We start from the raw sequence: 14161 nt of genomic DNA, 5'->3' as shown, positions 1-14161 counted from the left end.
AATAACTCTTCCTGCACTGGCTGACTAATGTGGAATTAAATGGTGGGGGGAAGATGACATTCTACTCACCATTTCTAATGAAGAGCATCAAGTGGAACCAAATGTGGTTTTATGGAGAGAAAAAAAGCATCTTAAGCTTGAAATATATTAGTTTGTCCCGTTTCACTGACTATTCTGCTAATCTTATTATAAAGAAGAGTAGAAATTAATAAACAGTGCTGGACAGTCACTGATAACATGTAATCTAGATTACGCAATATAATATAATTAGGTTATATTACATTTTAAAAAGCTAATGCTTACTTTTTTATACATTACAAATTCACACAGTGTGAGTAAATTATTCATAATTTAATTTGCCCTAATTCTGTTTTCTCTCCTAAATTTTTATTTCTAAAATTCTACCACTTTTATAGACCTTATGCAGCCCCGGCCCTTTTTATTGCTGCACTCATTGTTGTTTGTCTTCCAATTGTATTTCCACAGTGCGAAGGTACGGTTGTACAAACACATGAATGAACTGCAAATTTTAGCAGGCTACTGACTACTGACATTTGTAATGAAATCTGTGTCAAACATTGCAATGCACATAAATGTCGTTAACTTTACAATAAGTAAACCCACCACACTGGCTAATTACTCTTCAACAGCGACGTTATAGAGCTACAATAAACCAATAAGTTCAAAGACAGCTTCCAGCTTTTCATTATGCCAGTTTGGGAAACCCTGGCATAATGTAAAGTTTAATACACTTCATGATGCTGATAACAAAGAATGGAATTATATTCCTAGTCAAGAGTGAGGAGAATGATATCCAACAGTTTCCCCTCATGATATAGTGAGGATCTCTGTTTAGACCACATCCTGGCAAGAGAAATCAGGAGCAGCCAGTACAGACCTGTTTCACAGAAATATACCTTCATCTTATGTCACGTAAGTGTAACACAGTGCTGGAATGTCTGCTGGGGTCCTGGGGGCTACGCTCCCATTCAGCAAACAATCACTGCCAGCTAATAAAGGAGGTATTTGTGTGATACGTCAGCGGTTCGTGTGAGGCTTAGATGGCATGAGATGGTGCGGGGAGATAGCATTCACAGCCTCTCCAGGAGGGGAAACATATACTATTATTACCAGAAGCCATTGTCACAGCGAGCTCTTTGAAATAAAATGTGGCATGGCACTGTCAGACGATACTTGTGCTATCAAAACCCATAATAATATACAGCTTCTCAGGATCATTGATCTTCAGTTACTGGAGGAACAGCTATAAAACTGTTAGCTATTCACAATGACCCTGTTTGCACTGTGTTGCCAATTAAGCAATGTTGTTGTTAGATCTAGCAACTTTTTTAAAGGAACTATAGCAACAAATTTAGCTATTTTTTGGCAACTTTTGAACATTGACTCAAACTGTTAAAAGGCATATATTTTCTCTCTAAATTTCACAAAAAGAGGAAACCATCTTAATTCACATCATACAGTATGTGAAATAAGTTGCTAATTGCAATTTGTTTAATAGTAACTGTTCATTTATGCTACACATTATTATTTGTTTCTGCCTGTAATTGTTGATCAGTTAGGTAGAATAATAACCTGTGGTGTAGCGTCTGGGCATGCAGGCTATGCACGTGCAAATCATAGACAGTAAAAGAAATGGACACAGCGACCCCATTGGAACTCAACTGAGACAATTGAAGCCCATTTTTAGCGTTTTTTAGCACTTCCGTTTCTGACGCGCAGACTTGATGACGTCAGCAACCTGTCTGACATATGTACATGTTCTAGTAGCTGTGCGTGCAAACTGCCATCGTTAATCTTGCAGAGATGGCGAGCTTGAGCGGGGAGTTCTTTGGCGTGAGTGAGCAGAAGTATTCTGATTAATTATTTTGTATAGTATTTTAAAATGTAACGCCAGTACGCCATATTAAGTTTATTGCCTGCGAGCTTCTCCTCCTGTCTGTACGGTAATGCGACAAAGAGACGAGTGGTTATGATGCAATCGTTAGCCTATTTTTTACAAAAACTGTTTCTATGGGGACATAATGTACAAACCTGCTTTGCGATGCCTCTAAAATGGCCGCCGTTACCCACAATGCACCATTCCATGACGTCTACGCCCGAGCTCTATTCGCTTGTTAAGTCTGACGTCACATAGCAGCGCTTCCGTGTCCAAAGGCTCTATCAGTTAGCACGAGAAAACAACAAACGGTGCTAATATAAACTCATAATGTGATAGAATACTGGCGAAAATGTTATAATAACCTTTAACTCCATACCGAAGTCTCAGATAGGCAGACAATGAAAATCTAAATATAAAAAAATATATATAAAAATGATTTGTGTTTGGGACAATGTGAGCACGGAGACTGTAGTGTATACCGTAAGTTGAAAGCATTTAGCTTAAATGATTAATATGAATAAACAGTGCTCATAAACGGCTGCTGAGGTCATATTCTCAAGTGAAGCGAGTTGAGGCTTGGACCCGGAAACAGCGCTTCTTACGTCATCACTTAACAACCGAATAGGGGGCCGCCCCAGCTTTTAATACAATTGTTTTTTTTTTCAATTAAATTTTAATTTGTGGCCGCAATAAATATATATTTTTATGCATATCACATGTAGTAATTTCTTATTTCTCCTTAATGTTCAATTTCTCCGTAATTTCTTGTTTGGTTTTATAATTTTTTTTTGCACTCCACGGCTGCCGTAGACTACTAACGTTACGCCATCATTTATTTACATGACGCATCGCGCCAAAACACAATGTGAGAGGTTACTATATAGGCTATCTACGTGAACATTAAGGATGGACAAATATAAACATAAAAGTGGGGCCTTAAGGAGAAAATGAAACGTGGAGAAGTTAGTCACGACACAAAATAGACCGTTTTTCTTGCCGACCTAACGTTAGTGTGAAGTACAACAACGACGTCGAAGGTGAGAGGGAAGTTTTGTCAAACAGCAGTTGCACGTCTTTGTATGAGAATAACAATGCAGCTGACCGCTTGATGAGGTGCAGAGAGTCGGGGAGCGAAGAAGCAGTCACAGACGAGCCAAAAGCTGGATATTCGGTGGGAAATATGTAAAAAAATATATTATTTGCGGAGCACAATGTCGCAAAACAGGACTGGTAATTCTTTCCATCGAGAATGCACGAAACCTTAAACACCACGTTCATCTTGGATGAATTTGCCGACAGAAAGGCCCGGAGAATGCAACTAAAATGAGTGAGTAGTTTTGTGTTTTTACATTTTTGGCCGCCGTGCTAAAATGACTGATTAGTTTTATGTTTTTACATTTTGGGCCACCGTGGCAAGATCAGTTTAAAAGTGTTTAAAAAGTGTGTTTTTTTTTGTGTGTGTTTTTTTTGCACACCTGGCATTCCTCTCGAAGGTTTTTTTTTTTAACATGGGCCCGGGACTGACTTGCTACGCCACTGATAATAACTAACTATCAATACAATAATTAAAAACTATATTTGTTCATAATGTGTAGTTTTACCTAATAATAAAACACATCAAGTGTAATTGTTCAAAATGTGTAAATGTTAAGTTATTTTATGTTGTATTTAAAAAGAAAAAATCTGATCATAAAAAAATTGTTATATTACTTTCACGAAAAAATCTAAATATACACATTTCAAATATTTTTGGTGTGATGTCCATCAAAAATATATTTGTATTAAATGCTTAGAAAGCAAGAGATGGCTAGTCAGTTTAAGTAAACTTATTGTGTATTCTATGGTTACAGTTACATAATGATGAACCTTTAGCAACTTCATTTAAGAGTTATTTTTTCTTCATTTTTTCATGAGAAACTGTTCAAAAAATTATAATAATAATAATAACAATTCCCTTGCTAAAAGGTTAGACAATCATAACAAAGTTTATTTACATATAAAAGTAAAAGTACAGTAACTAAATTACTTGTTTAATTTAAGGGCTTAAAGAGAATAGAAAATGGTCATGTACTGTAAGTGGACTTAAGAAAAGAAAATGCTACAAAAGTGCAGAATATGTCCAGAGGCATACAGATTGAAGCAATTAATAGAATAAATATTAGAGAGGACACTAATGGGATTTATAAGTTCCATGGAACCTTGTGTCGTTTTATGCACATGACTTTAGTGACAAACATTTACGAGAAGAAATGCTTTCCTCTGTATATCTGTCACTAAGACTTTGGACTAGTCTACACATGATAAGAAACATTATTTGTAAATCTCCAAAACATGGACAGACAAAAAACTCTTTCACTTTCATTTCCTTGTAGTTTATCCTGAAGCTACAGACTTATTAAAGCCATTTATCATCCCAAACAGCCGGAGATGGTAAGGGTGGTAGTCGCTTTAGGATTGCCCTAAATATGATGTGGTTTCGAACATCATTTTTATTCCTCAAGTCTCCAGCACAGAGTTTTGTTTTGATTATTGTCTGATGAATTATGTTGGGCTGTGTGGTTTGCTGTGACAACCGGTTATGGTATACGTTTCTTCTTATCACAAACATCTTGACGAGTCAGTATAAAAGTTAAAAAGCCTTATCTAGTGTCTTCAAAGAGCTTAACCACCAACTGGATTAGCAAATGCATAACCTATATTTCAATTAAAACATAAAAGTTAATTTTAAAATAACTATAGTATTTCTATGTGTCATTTCTATTGGATGTTTTCATAATTGTTTGCTAACTGAATCTGGACACCTCAGTATTCATGATAGAGCTGTACAAACACATAAAATGGAAAGTTCCAGAATTCAAAAAGAAATAAAGAAAGTACATGTAATATGGTACATTGCACTTCTTTCAAAGCAGATAAGATTCTGTCTCCAAGACCACAATGTGTGCTCCAAAAGGGACATGGTGTTATTTGTCTGACCAATTCAACTACTGAACATTCACATCTGCAGCTCAACAAAGTGTAAATGAACTCATGATCTCATCACTCTGCTGATACAATTACGCCTTTTGGCAGACACATCAACATATTTCCAAATTAAGCAATGCTTTCCTTGGTAACTACTGTACAGATACCCTTTATTGTTTGTACTGCATGTCTGTCTATGGAAAAATGTGTGACTGCGTTTACTGATATTACATTTAATGGAAATGAAATTAAATCTACTGAAGCACATTATTTTCAGAAGAAATTCATGTTTATGAACAAACTTCCAGAATTATACAGTCACGCCAAAATACTTGGTCTGTTGTCCTATGGGATGGGCCATCCACTCCAAAACACTGACATAGTCAGTTTGAAACCTCGCTTACATTTGTCACTGGCCACTTTGAGTTCATCATCTTCCCAAAAGCAACATTAAAGTAGTCCAACCAAGTCCCAAAACCATCAAGATGCTGAACAGCAAAGCAGTGTCTGAATGTCTATCCGTGTACGTTGGGTCAGGCCCCTTTAAATGTATGTAAAGGAGGCAATCATTTTCTAATGGTCAGTCTTACTAAGCGTGATAAAACTGCCTGTCACTTTTTTGTCCCTAATTACAACAGCTCCCATTCAGGCCTGCGTCAAGCTTCTCCAAAAGTGGCACACAGTCACCTCTTCCCGGCCCTCTCTGCATTCAAATGTGATCAAATCAAAAGGTGACTTTCCCTCACAGCTGGGCGGAAAAGTGGATTAGGTCACAGTGACCGAGTTCCCCCTGAATCCTGACACTGAGACGGGTGAGAGGAAGCGTGTGAGTGAGAGTGTGTGTCCGTTTGTCTATGTGGGTGTGGGAGAGAGAGAGAAATAAAGAATGAGAGTCAGAGAGACAGAGAGAGAGAGACTGAGAGAGAAGAAACGTGTTTGCAGCCAAACAGCAAAGGCTTGCTGCATTTGTCTGACTCCCATCGTTCCCAGTGGCAGGAGGCCAATGATGGTGACCTGTTGTCTAAAGACTCGTCGTCAGTCCAGAATCTATAATGAAGTTAATCCTATTTATCCAATCCTACTCACTTACCCTTGTTCCTCTTCACAGTTCACATTCTGGTTTAAATGTTCTGAATATCATTTGCACTTTATGAATAAACTAATTGTAAGTACTGCCTTACAATATATCTCCAATTACAATTTATTTATTTTATTTTATTTATTTATTTAATTTTATTTATTTATTTTTATTACAATGTATCTCCAGGCTTGTTTTGGGAAAATAACTGGATCTTGGTTTTCTTAAAATCAGGCACTTGAAAGTAACTGGCAGATGGCATGTTCCACCATTAATGGTGTTTTTATGAGGCAAAAGAGGTGTGAATCTGTTGTGGTGAATTGTACTTGTTGAACACTGTTACGTCTATCCAAATCTTCCTGTGTTCTAATCTGCCCTGGAGAAAAGAAAGCAAGCCAGATACAAGTAGAAAGGTGAGAAAATAATTATTTGAATCAATATTAGTTGAAACTTAAACCACTGTACCTACTTTGAGAATTATTTCCTAGTTCTGCCAATGATTTGATTGTGGGGAAGTTAGTCAAGCATTATCTGTGATGTGGAGAGCGGAGGAACATTTCAAGTGTAACAGATCAATATTAGTGCACCCAGCATTCTGTGTCGGTTGGAAAATTAGGCTGTCACATCTAAATGTCTTAATGTCCGACTGATCTGCTTTCCCATGTCCCCAAGAGCCAAGGTCCAGGGACAAGTGTGCCATCTGCAGGCTGTGTTTCTAAAAACTTCAACCTCCCCAGACACCATTACGCTCTTCCTGAAACTCCCTGCACAACCGTGAGAGTCTGTTCATTTCATACAGTCTGACAGCAGTCATAAATAAATGATCAATTCATTTTTTTGATGTCAATTTCAAACAATCTGAACAGTTCTCAATAAATTATGCATTAACTTTTGATATGTTAGGAACAGATGATTTTATAACTGCTTCTGTTTTAATCAGGCGGATGCGTGCTGTCAGAAAAGCAATCAAGACAGGAACTGAAAGACATGTTGGGACATCAAAAGCTATCAGCTAAAATTTAATACGATCCATATAGGAAGATCTTTGGAGGTGTAAACATGATAATTAATGTACATGGAATGTCTCCGTCGTTAGTGCTGACAGATATAGTGTCCTTCAAAGGGTATACGCATCATTAATTATGAGAAGCACTAGCATTTACAAAATCAAAACATAACAGCACGCACATCACTGGACAAACAGGGTGCTCAACAAAAAATATTAATAATGAAAACGGAACTTGTGTGATAGATTTCTGTTATTCAATTTGAAACCAAGCAACAGCATTTAAAAAAAGACATAAATCACAGGACAACTGTTAAAAAGAAACACCTAAAAGTAGATGTTATATGTTACACTGCATCCCTTTCAGAATGAATTAGAGTAAAGCTACAGCTTCCCTTCCACAGGCAGCACATGTGGATCATGAACTACTGATTCAGCAGCTGGACTTTCACATCTGTAACTCAGAAGTGTGCATTAACTAATGATCTCATGACTCTGCTGATACAATTACAGGTTTTGGCAAACACCCAGAGATACTTCCAAATGTATTATGCTTTCTCTGGTTACTATTGTACCACTTCCCAGTCACTTCCAGACTGACAGAATCAATTTGATGGCTTGTTTGAATTTGCCATTTGTCACGTTGAATTAATCTGCTTAGGAAAAAAAGCAATTTTACATTTTATTTTACAAAAACACTAAGTCAAATGTTTGGGGTCGGTAAGAGTAAAAAAAGTAATATTGTGAACTATTATCACTATTTAATTTGTTTTTAAATAGTTTAGATTTTTATGTATATTAATAATAATTTATAATGATGGCAAAAGCTGAATTTTCAGCAGCATTACTCCAGTCTTCAGTGTTGCACGATCCTTCAGAAAGCATTCTAATATGCTGATTTGGTTATTATTATTAATGTTGAAAACAGTTAATTTATAAGGTAACACTTTAGTTTAGGGTCCAATTCACACTAATAAGTACTTGCTTATTAGCATGTCTATTATTAACATATTGGCTGTTTATTAGTGCTTATAAAGTACATATAATGCATGACATCCATAATCCTACCCAATACCTTAAACTTAACACCTTATAAACTATTAATAAGCAGCAAATAAGGAGTTAATTGAGGCAAAAGTCATAGTTAATGGTTAGTTAATAGTGAGAATTGGACCCTACAATAAAGTGTGACCATTTATAATTTATTGTTAGTAAACTAGTTTGTAAACAGTTAATGCAATTTTTTTTTTTTTTTGTTGTTGTGGAAAGTCATGCTTTTTTCAGGATTTTTTGTAGAATAGTGTTTCCTTTTTTTTATTATTTTATTTTTTTTTACTTACTGACCCTACATTTTTGTATAGTTGTGTATATCTAGTAAAGCAGCCTGTCACAGATTAAATTGACAGCACAAAAACAGAACTTTGAAGTCTTTGAAGTGTTCAGCTTGGTGGACTGCGGTTGTTGTTTACTGAATCCAAATCAAAGCTTTCCGCCTGGTACAGTGTCCAATGCCCACCTGTCACAGCTGTGTATACACCTGTCATCACTCCACTGTCACCTGGCTGCTCTGTAAACACACACACATACACACACACACACACACAATCACAGCAACATAACTACTGTATACTCCTCAGAGGAGCAATTATATCGCTTTGGAGTGCATGAAAGGTTATTCAGCACTACATAAACATTATATTATGCAAGTTGGACACAGTACAAGAGCAGCATAAATTATCATATCTAAGTTTCTGAATAGTTTTACATTCCATAATGAAGGTGTGATAACAGCACAGTTTCAAGTGTTCAAATCAATAATAATAAATGTTATTTTGAACTTACCAATATCATTTGCAATAATGATTGATTCATATTTCTTTAGATTAAAACTGTATTTATTTACATTGCTTAACTTGTCAGGTGAAATAAGCAGGATAAATAAAGCAGTAAATAACCAAATGCAATAACACTGCACCAACTTTAGTCATTAAAACAACAAACTCGAGTTCAACGATTTGCGCGAGTAGATTACATACAAAGTCAATGCAAAGACGCGATCAGAGTATGGATCAGACGCGTCCTCACGTGGGTGTAGAAACAAGATTCCCCGCGTTTGGCGTGTATGCCCCATAATACTAATCTTGTTGATCGTTATAATAGCATACGTGGGAGCTGTCCTTGTCGACAGAACCAGCGGCGGATGGTAAACAGTAATTATGTTCCATAAATAAATAACACGATCCACCATAAAACGTGCAAGAAGAAATAAATAAGGAAACGCTTGAAGCAAGCTAGTGGATTGCTGGACGCTAGACACTACTACCGCATTTGTCCGTGACACTGTTGTCATGTGGTTTCTACGTAAGTAAAGGCGGTAACAAAGGGCAACTAACGTCATTGACAGGTGACTGCACTGCCCCGTGTCACTGTTTAGAATGGGAATTTTCTCATGATTTACAAGTAGTTGAAAACATTAGAGATATTGTTAGTAATCAGCTAGACAAAATATATAACACTAGCCTAGTGGTTTTTGGATATTTTACTGCAAATATCTTACAAATTGTACCTTTAACATCTGAAAATCTCTAGGATATTTTTAAAACTTTTAAGACTTCAAAATGCTTCCGAAATTTACAAGGAAAAGCACTCTCACATTAGGGCAATTCGTCATCAGTTATACAGCAGACATTTGTGAGCAGACTAGAGTTATAGTGTTCTATTGGTCTGATGGTTTACATATGTTTGCGCCGACAGTGGAAATATTTCTGCCTTGTGGACATGTGTGTGACTTGAGCTTGCTATTCAGTTAGTTTTGACATTTTGTGTTGTAGTGAGATGTGGAAAGCTTGAAGCCCAGGAAATGTGAATTACAGGCCTGAAACTAGACATCAGTAAAATCTCTTCTTAACATCCTGTGCAGTAATTAGTCACCCAGATTTATGGTCGAAGATAACATTTAGGAGGTGCATGCATGTCGATAGTGTTGTAGAGAGTGACAGAAAGGTTTCTCAGACAATGGAATGTTTGCTAACAGACAAGAATATCTTAATTAAGCATGGCAGTCAACATGAAGCACTACAGGAGCAGCATTCAGCTAGGCTGCACTGAAGCACTCCTAAAGGCACTAGCTTGAACTTCCAAGCAGGTAGGCTTTGTCCATCAACAGCGGAGGTAAAAGCCTGAGAACTGGATACCTGAGTGCTACACTCTATCTACTACTGCAGCAAGACATTAAAGATCTGGGTGTCTGGGTTCAGTGGGGATAATAGCAGTGACAAAGCACAGTTCTGCATCAAGTGTGAATTATCCATGTGACTGGATGATTCACATTTTCGGTCTGGCTGTATATTTTATGAGGTACCTAAGGCTACTGCAAACCTGCAAGGAGTTTTAATATGTCATTAAACCATATATCAAACTTTGGTATTTTTTTATGTCCCTATTAAGGCAGAGCTGATTAGTCATCAAACTAAATTTCTCCATAGACTTGATCTTGATCTCTTTAAATATCAAATGTCTCAATCAAAACATATTTATGTACTGCTAAAAAAAGACATGTGAAGTCATGGAACGAACAATTATCTCTAGATGCGCCCTTTGAAAAAAAAGGCATGGGGGAAAATGGGAGGTTAGGTGTTGTTTTGATGTTAGCTTAACACACCTTGAAGAAAAATATTTAGCCTCTACATTTTCCACCAGGATTTTGTTGGCTGCATATAAATAGTCGTGTAATTTTATTTTCCACCCTCATCACAGATAAGTCAAGCCTTTGCACTGACATAAGTCTCACATTTCAGACCATTTATCAGATTTAAGAGTACTGTGAACAGTGAAGTACCACCCATGAATATTAGAAAATAAATACCCGTATTGTGCACAGTCCTCCAATATCAAAGGTTGTGATCAAAGATCATTTTTGACAGTACCTCTGGCTTAACAGTCTTTCTAGCTTACATAGGGTAGAATGGTTTCTGTTGAAGAAAAACCCCACCAGGGTTCCTTTGATTTCGATACCTGTGCCCAGGCCACATCATGCTCTAGTTCGCATTCATATTTGGTAGCTTCAGATCAGAGTGAGACTGGAATTTGGGGGAATTCAAGGGAATTTGAAGAGACAAGCGCATCCAGCAAACAGGTACCTTAACCACAAATATTGACCCGAAGGTAGAAACTTTAAACTTGTGGAAACTGCAGGTAATCTCAGTGTGAGGCTAATTATCCCTTCACAAGCGTGAAGGGGCCAGACAACAGGAAAATTACTGAGTAGTCTTAACCCATCACAACGGCAGGTATGCTACGCTGGATCAGTAGCTCATCACACAGCTGTTAGGCACAGGACGGCACTCATTTCCTGCAGGGAGTGATGAAAGAACTATCACTTTCTGAAGCCTATGATCACGGAGGATGAGAAATCATGAAAGAAACAGGTGAAATTATGCAAAATGGACACGAGCAAAAACGTCATCACCTAATGTTTCAACCAGAGTTCTATGGAGACGTATAAAACATTATTTAAATTTAATAATTTAGCAGATACTTTTATCCAAAGTGATTTACAAATGAGGACGATAGAAGCAAACAAACCAACAAAACAGCAATATGTAAGTGCTTTGACAAATCCGAGTAAGTCTAACACAGTAAAGGTCTTTATAAATAAAAAGAAAACGAGTAGGCCTAGATAGAATGGAAATAGAATGGAGAGTTTTAGTGTTAGAAGGTTTTTTTTTTTTTTTTTTACAAAAAAAACAAACAAACAAGTAGACAGAATAGAAATACAGTAGAGAGTGCAATTGTTAGAGGGTCCATGTAGATGGAAGAGATGTATCTTTAGCCATTTATATTACATTACATTTTCATTATTTGATTGAGACACTTAAAAAATATTTAAAGCTAATCATATCTTGATAAATAGTTCCTTACAGTACATTATTTTGCATTGAATATCAGAAATACATCACATTATGGACCTTTAATACATTGCAACTGGTGTTTAATGTTGTCTAACAAGATATTGAATGTTTTTGAATGTGTGACGGCAGTAAGTATTTGAGTGTAATGAGTGGGGGGATGACAGGCCTGCTTAACATCTATATTCAGGAAGTTCAACACCTGGTTTTTGTCATTCATTTTCAGCATGCTGTCCACATTGGCTCTGCCCATCTTTGTGTTTGTGCGCGTATGTGTGCATATCTTCCAATTACCATGTCTTCATCTCACAGGTTCTTGTGACTAATCTCACATCGACATGCCATTATGCCATCAACTTTCCATCTTTTCAGAGAGATTCTAATTGATTTAATTTCTTTAATTATAGATCATAACCTCTTATCTAATGACAGGGCAGTCAGCGTCTCTTTGAAACGAGATCACTATCACCTGACAGATGGATAGTGTCTATATTCCTTGGCCCTAGGGATGCACTGCTACACGACGTTCATTCATACTCTCTTATCAGATGGCTACCCATTTACATCCTGGATTTAGTAATTACTCTTAGTGCAAAGTCGATGTGCATCTACAGGTATATAATTATACATTGGGGAAAAGCAGTATAAACAATAATTTTAAATCATTTTTAAACCGGCATGTTGGGTTAGTCAGCATTATGTCTTAAAATGAACCAACTGATTAATCGAGTGCTTGTCAGTCTCAGTCTCTAGTGCCTTGTTCAGACAGGCAGTTTTTTGGGCAAATCCAACTGAAATTCTTCTTGATTGTAGCCTGAAAAGCATAAAAAACCACCTGAAATCCCATGGTTAGAAACACAAGGCAAAACCACATCAATATGTGGGCTAAAACAATATTAAATTCAGATTTTTGGGGGGAGTACGTCTCAGTATAAATATTCGGATTGGATTTCAAGAATTTTTTTATCATTATTTGGAAAGCTACAAATATTGTATAAGTGATCGAGTTAGCAGTTCTGCATATAAAATAGTTTCTCACATCGCTTATATTCTTTTATGCCCCATCATGAGTTTACTGTATCTCTACACCAAGATGTCATCATAAACATGAGTAGAGGCAAATTTTCTAGATTTCCGTTATCTCTTGGCATCATAACTAGAGCAACTGATGATACGCATGATATCAACTACACTTTCTATAATTGACACAGACAGTCAAATATAGATACCAATGTATTAACATAGATATGTGTAAAACAGCAGTGTCCTCATCAACGTACATAATTACGAAAATATTCCTGGGGAAAAAAAACAGCCAAAGGTTTCCATCTCTCACACACCAAAGGGATTTTCCTTTCTCCAGCACTGTTCAGCCAATGCCAAGTACACTCCCACCAGCCATGATACTGATCTAGAGCTTACCCAGATTAAGACCAGCCCCTTCCGTAAAACAATGTTGCCTTTATCTTTTCCATAGTGCCTGGGATATCTAAGTGTCTGTCAACAGATTCCCTTCCCCAGCCCTGACTGCAGTCAGAGTCAGACAGGCCTACAGGTCACTCGCTTTTTCAGGTGAGTGTCACCTGTTATTGAACCCCTCCCCCCCACCCTTCTCTTTTTCTTTCTGTCTTCACAAAGCAAACAGTAAATTATACCTCTCCATCCTCAGACAGTCATACTTCCACTGCTAATATGTTTTTACATGAAGCTTTTAACCAAGGTGGGAGATTGTTCTGTTCTTGTGCTATATGTAGAGACTTATCTCTGCAGCAGCTGTGGTATTGGATGGGGAAATCATGATCTGGAATGGATTAATGGGTTTCATTCCAGTAGACTAGAATTTAAAAAGAAGAAGAAGAAAAAAAGGTCCCCTTAATCTTTAGACCACAATTATGTACATGCAGTTTTGATAGTATGTCAAAAACTTAAACCAATCACATTCATCTCTATGAAACTATTTCACTTGATGGCTGCCAGTTCTCAAACATGCTCTGACTCAGGCTTTGGATTTGCCTTCAGGTGATGAACCATGACTTCTGCCTCTCTCACTCAGCTTTGATGCAGATTAATCAATGGAAAACCCCCTGTGAGGAAGGAAAATATGTACAGCCTATTAAATAGGGATGTGCAAAACTGATTTTTTTTTTTTTATATAATATAACTACGTGCCTTCAATAAATTACACACATTCTTGAAAAACTAAATGCAGTATGATCGTTATGAATTTTCTTTTTGGTGTGGGTTTAACAGTGCAAACTGTGATAACACAGCTCACTAATTAAAACACCTCTATTAAAACACATATA

General features: G+C 36.8%; 1 long non-coding RNA gene across 1 annotated transcript; it reads left to right on the top strand.

Annotated features, from left to right (window-relative positions):
* The first annotated feature begins 2740 nt into the window (after window positions 1-2740).
* On the top strand, window positions 2741-13953 carry LOC113095883 (uncharacterized). The gene is made up of 3 exons (XR_003288420.1): window positions 2741-3227; window positions 13333-13427; window positions 13875-13953. It is a non-coding gene; the product is annotated as an uncharacterized LOC113095883 (long non-coding RNA).
* The last annotated feature ends 208 nt before the right edge of the window (window positions 13954-14161 follow it).

This window comes from Carassius auratus, unplaced genomic scaffold, assembly GCF_003368295.1.
Source record: "Carassius auratus strain Wakin unplaced genomic scaffold, ASM336829v1 scaf_tig00215808, whole genome shotgun sequence".
NCBI classification, from domain to species: domain Eukaryota; kingdom Metazoa; phylum Chordata; class Actinopteri; order Cypriniformes; family Cyprinidae; genus Carassius; species Carassius auratus.
Note: the sequence above shows the minus strand (reverse complement) of the source record. Positions and strands in the feature narration are given on the sequence as shown.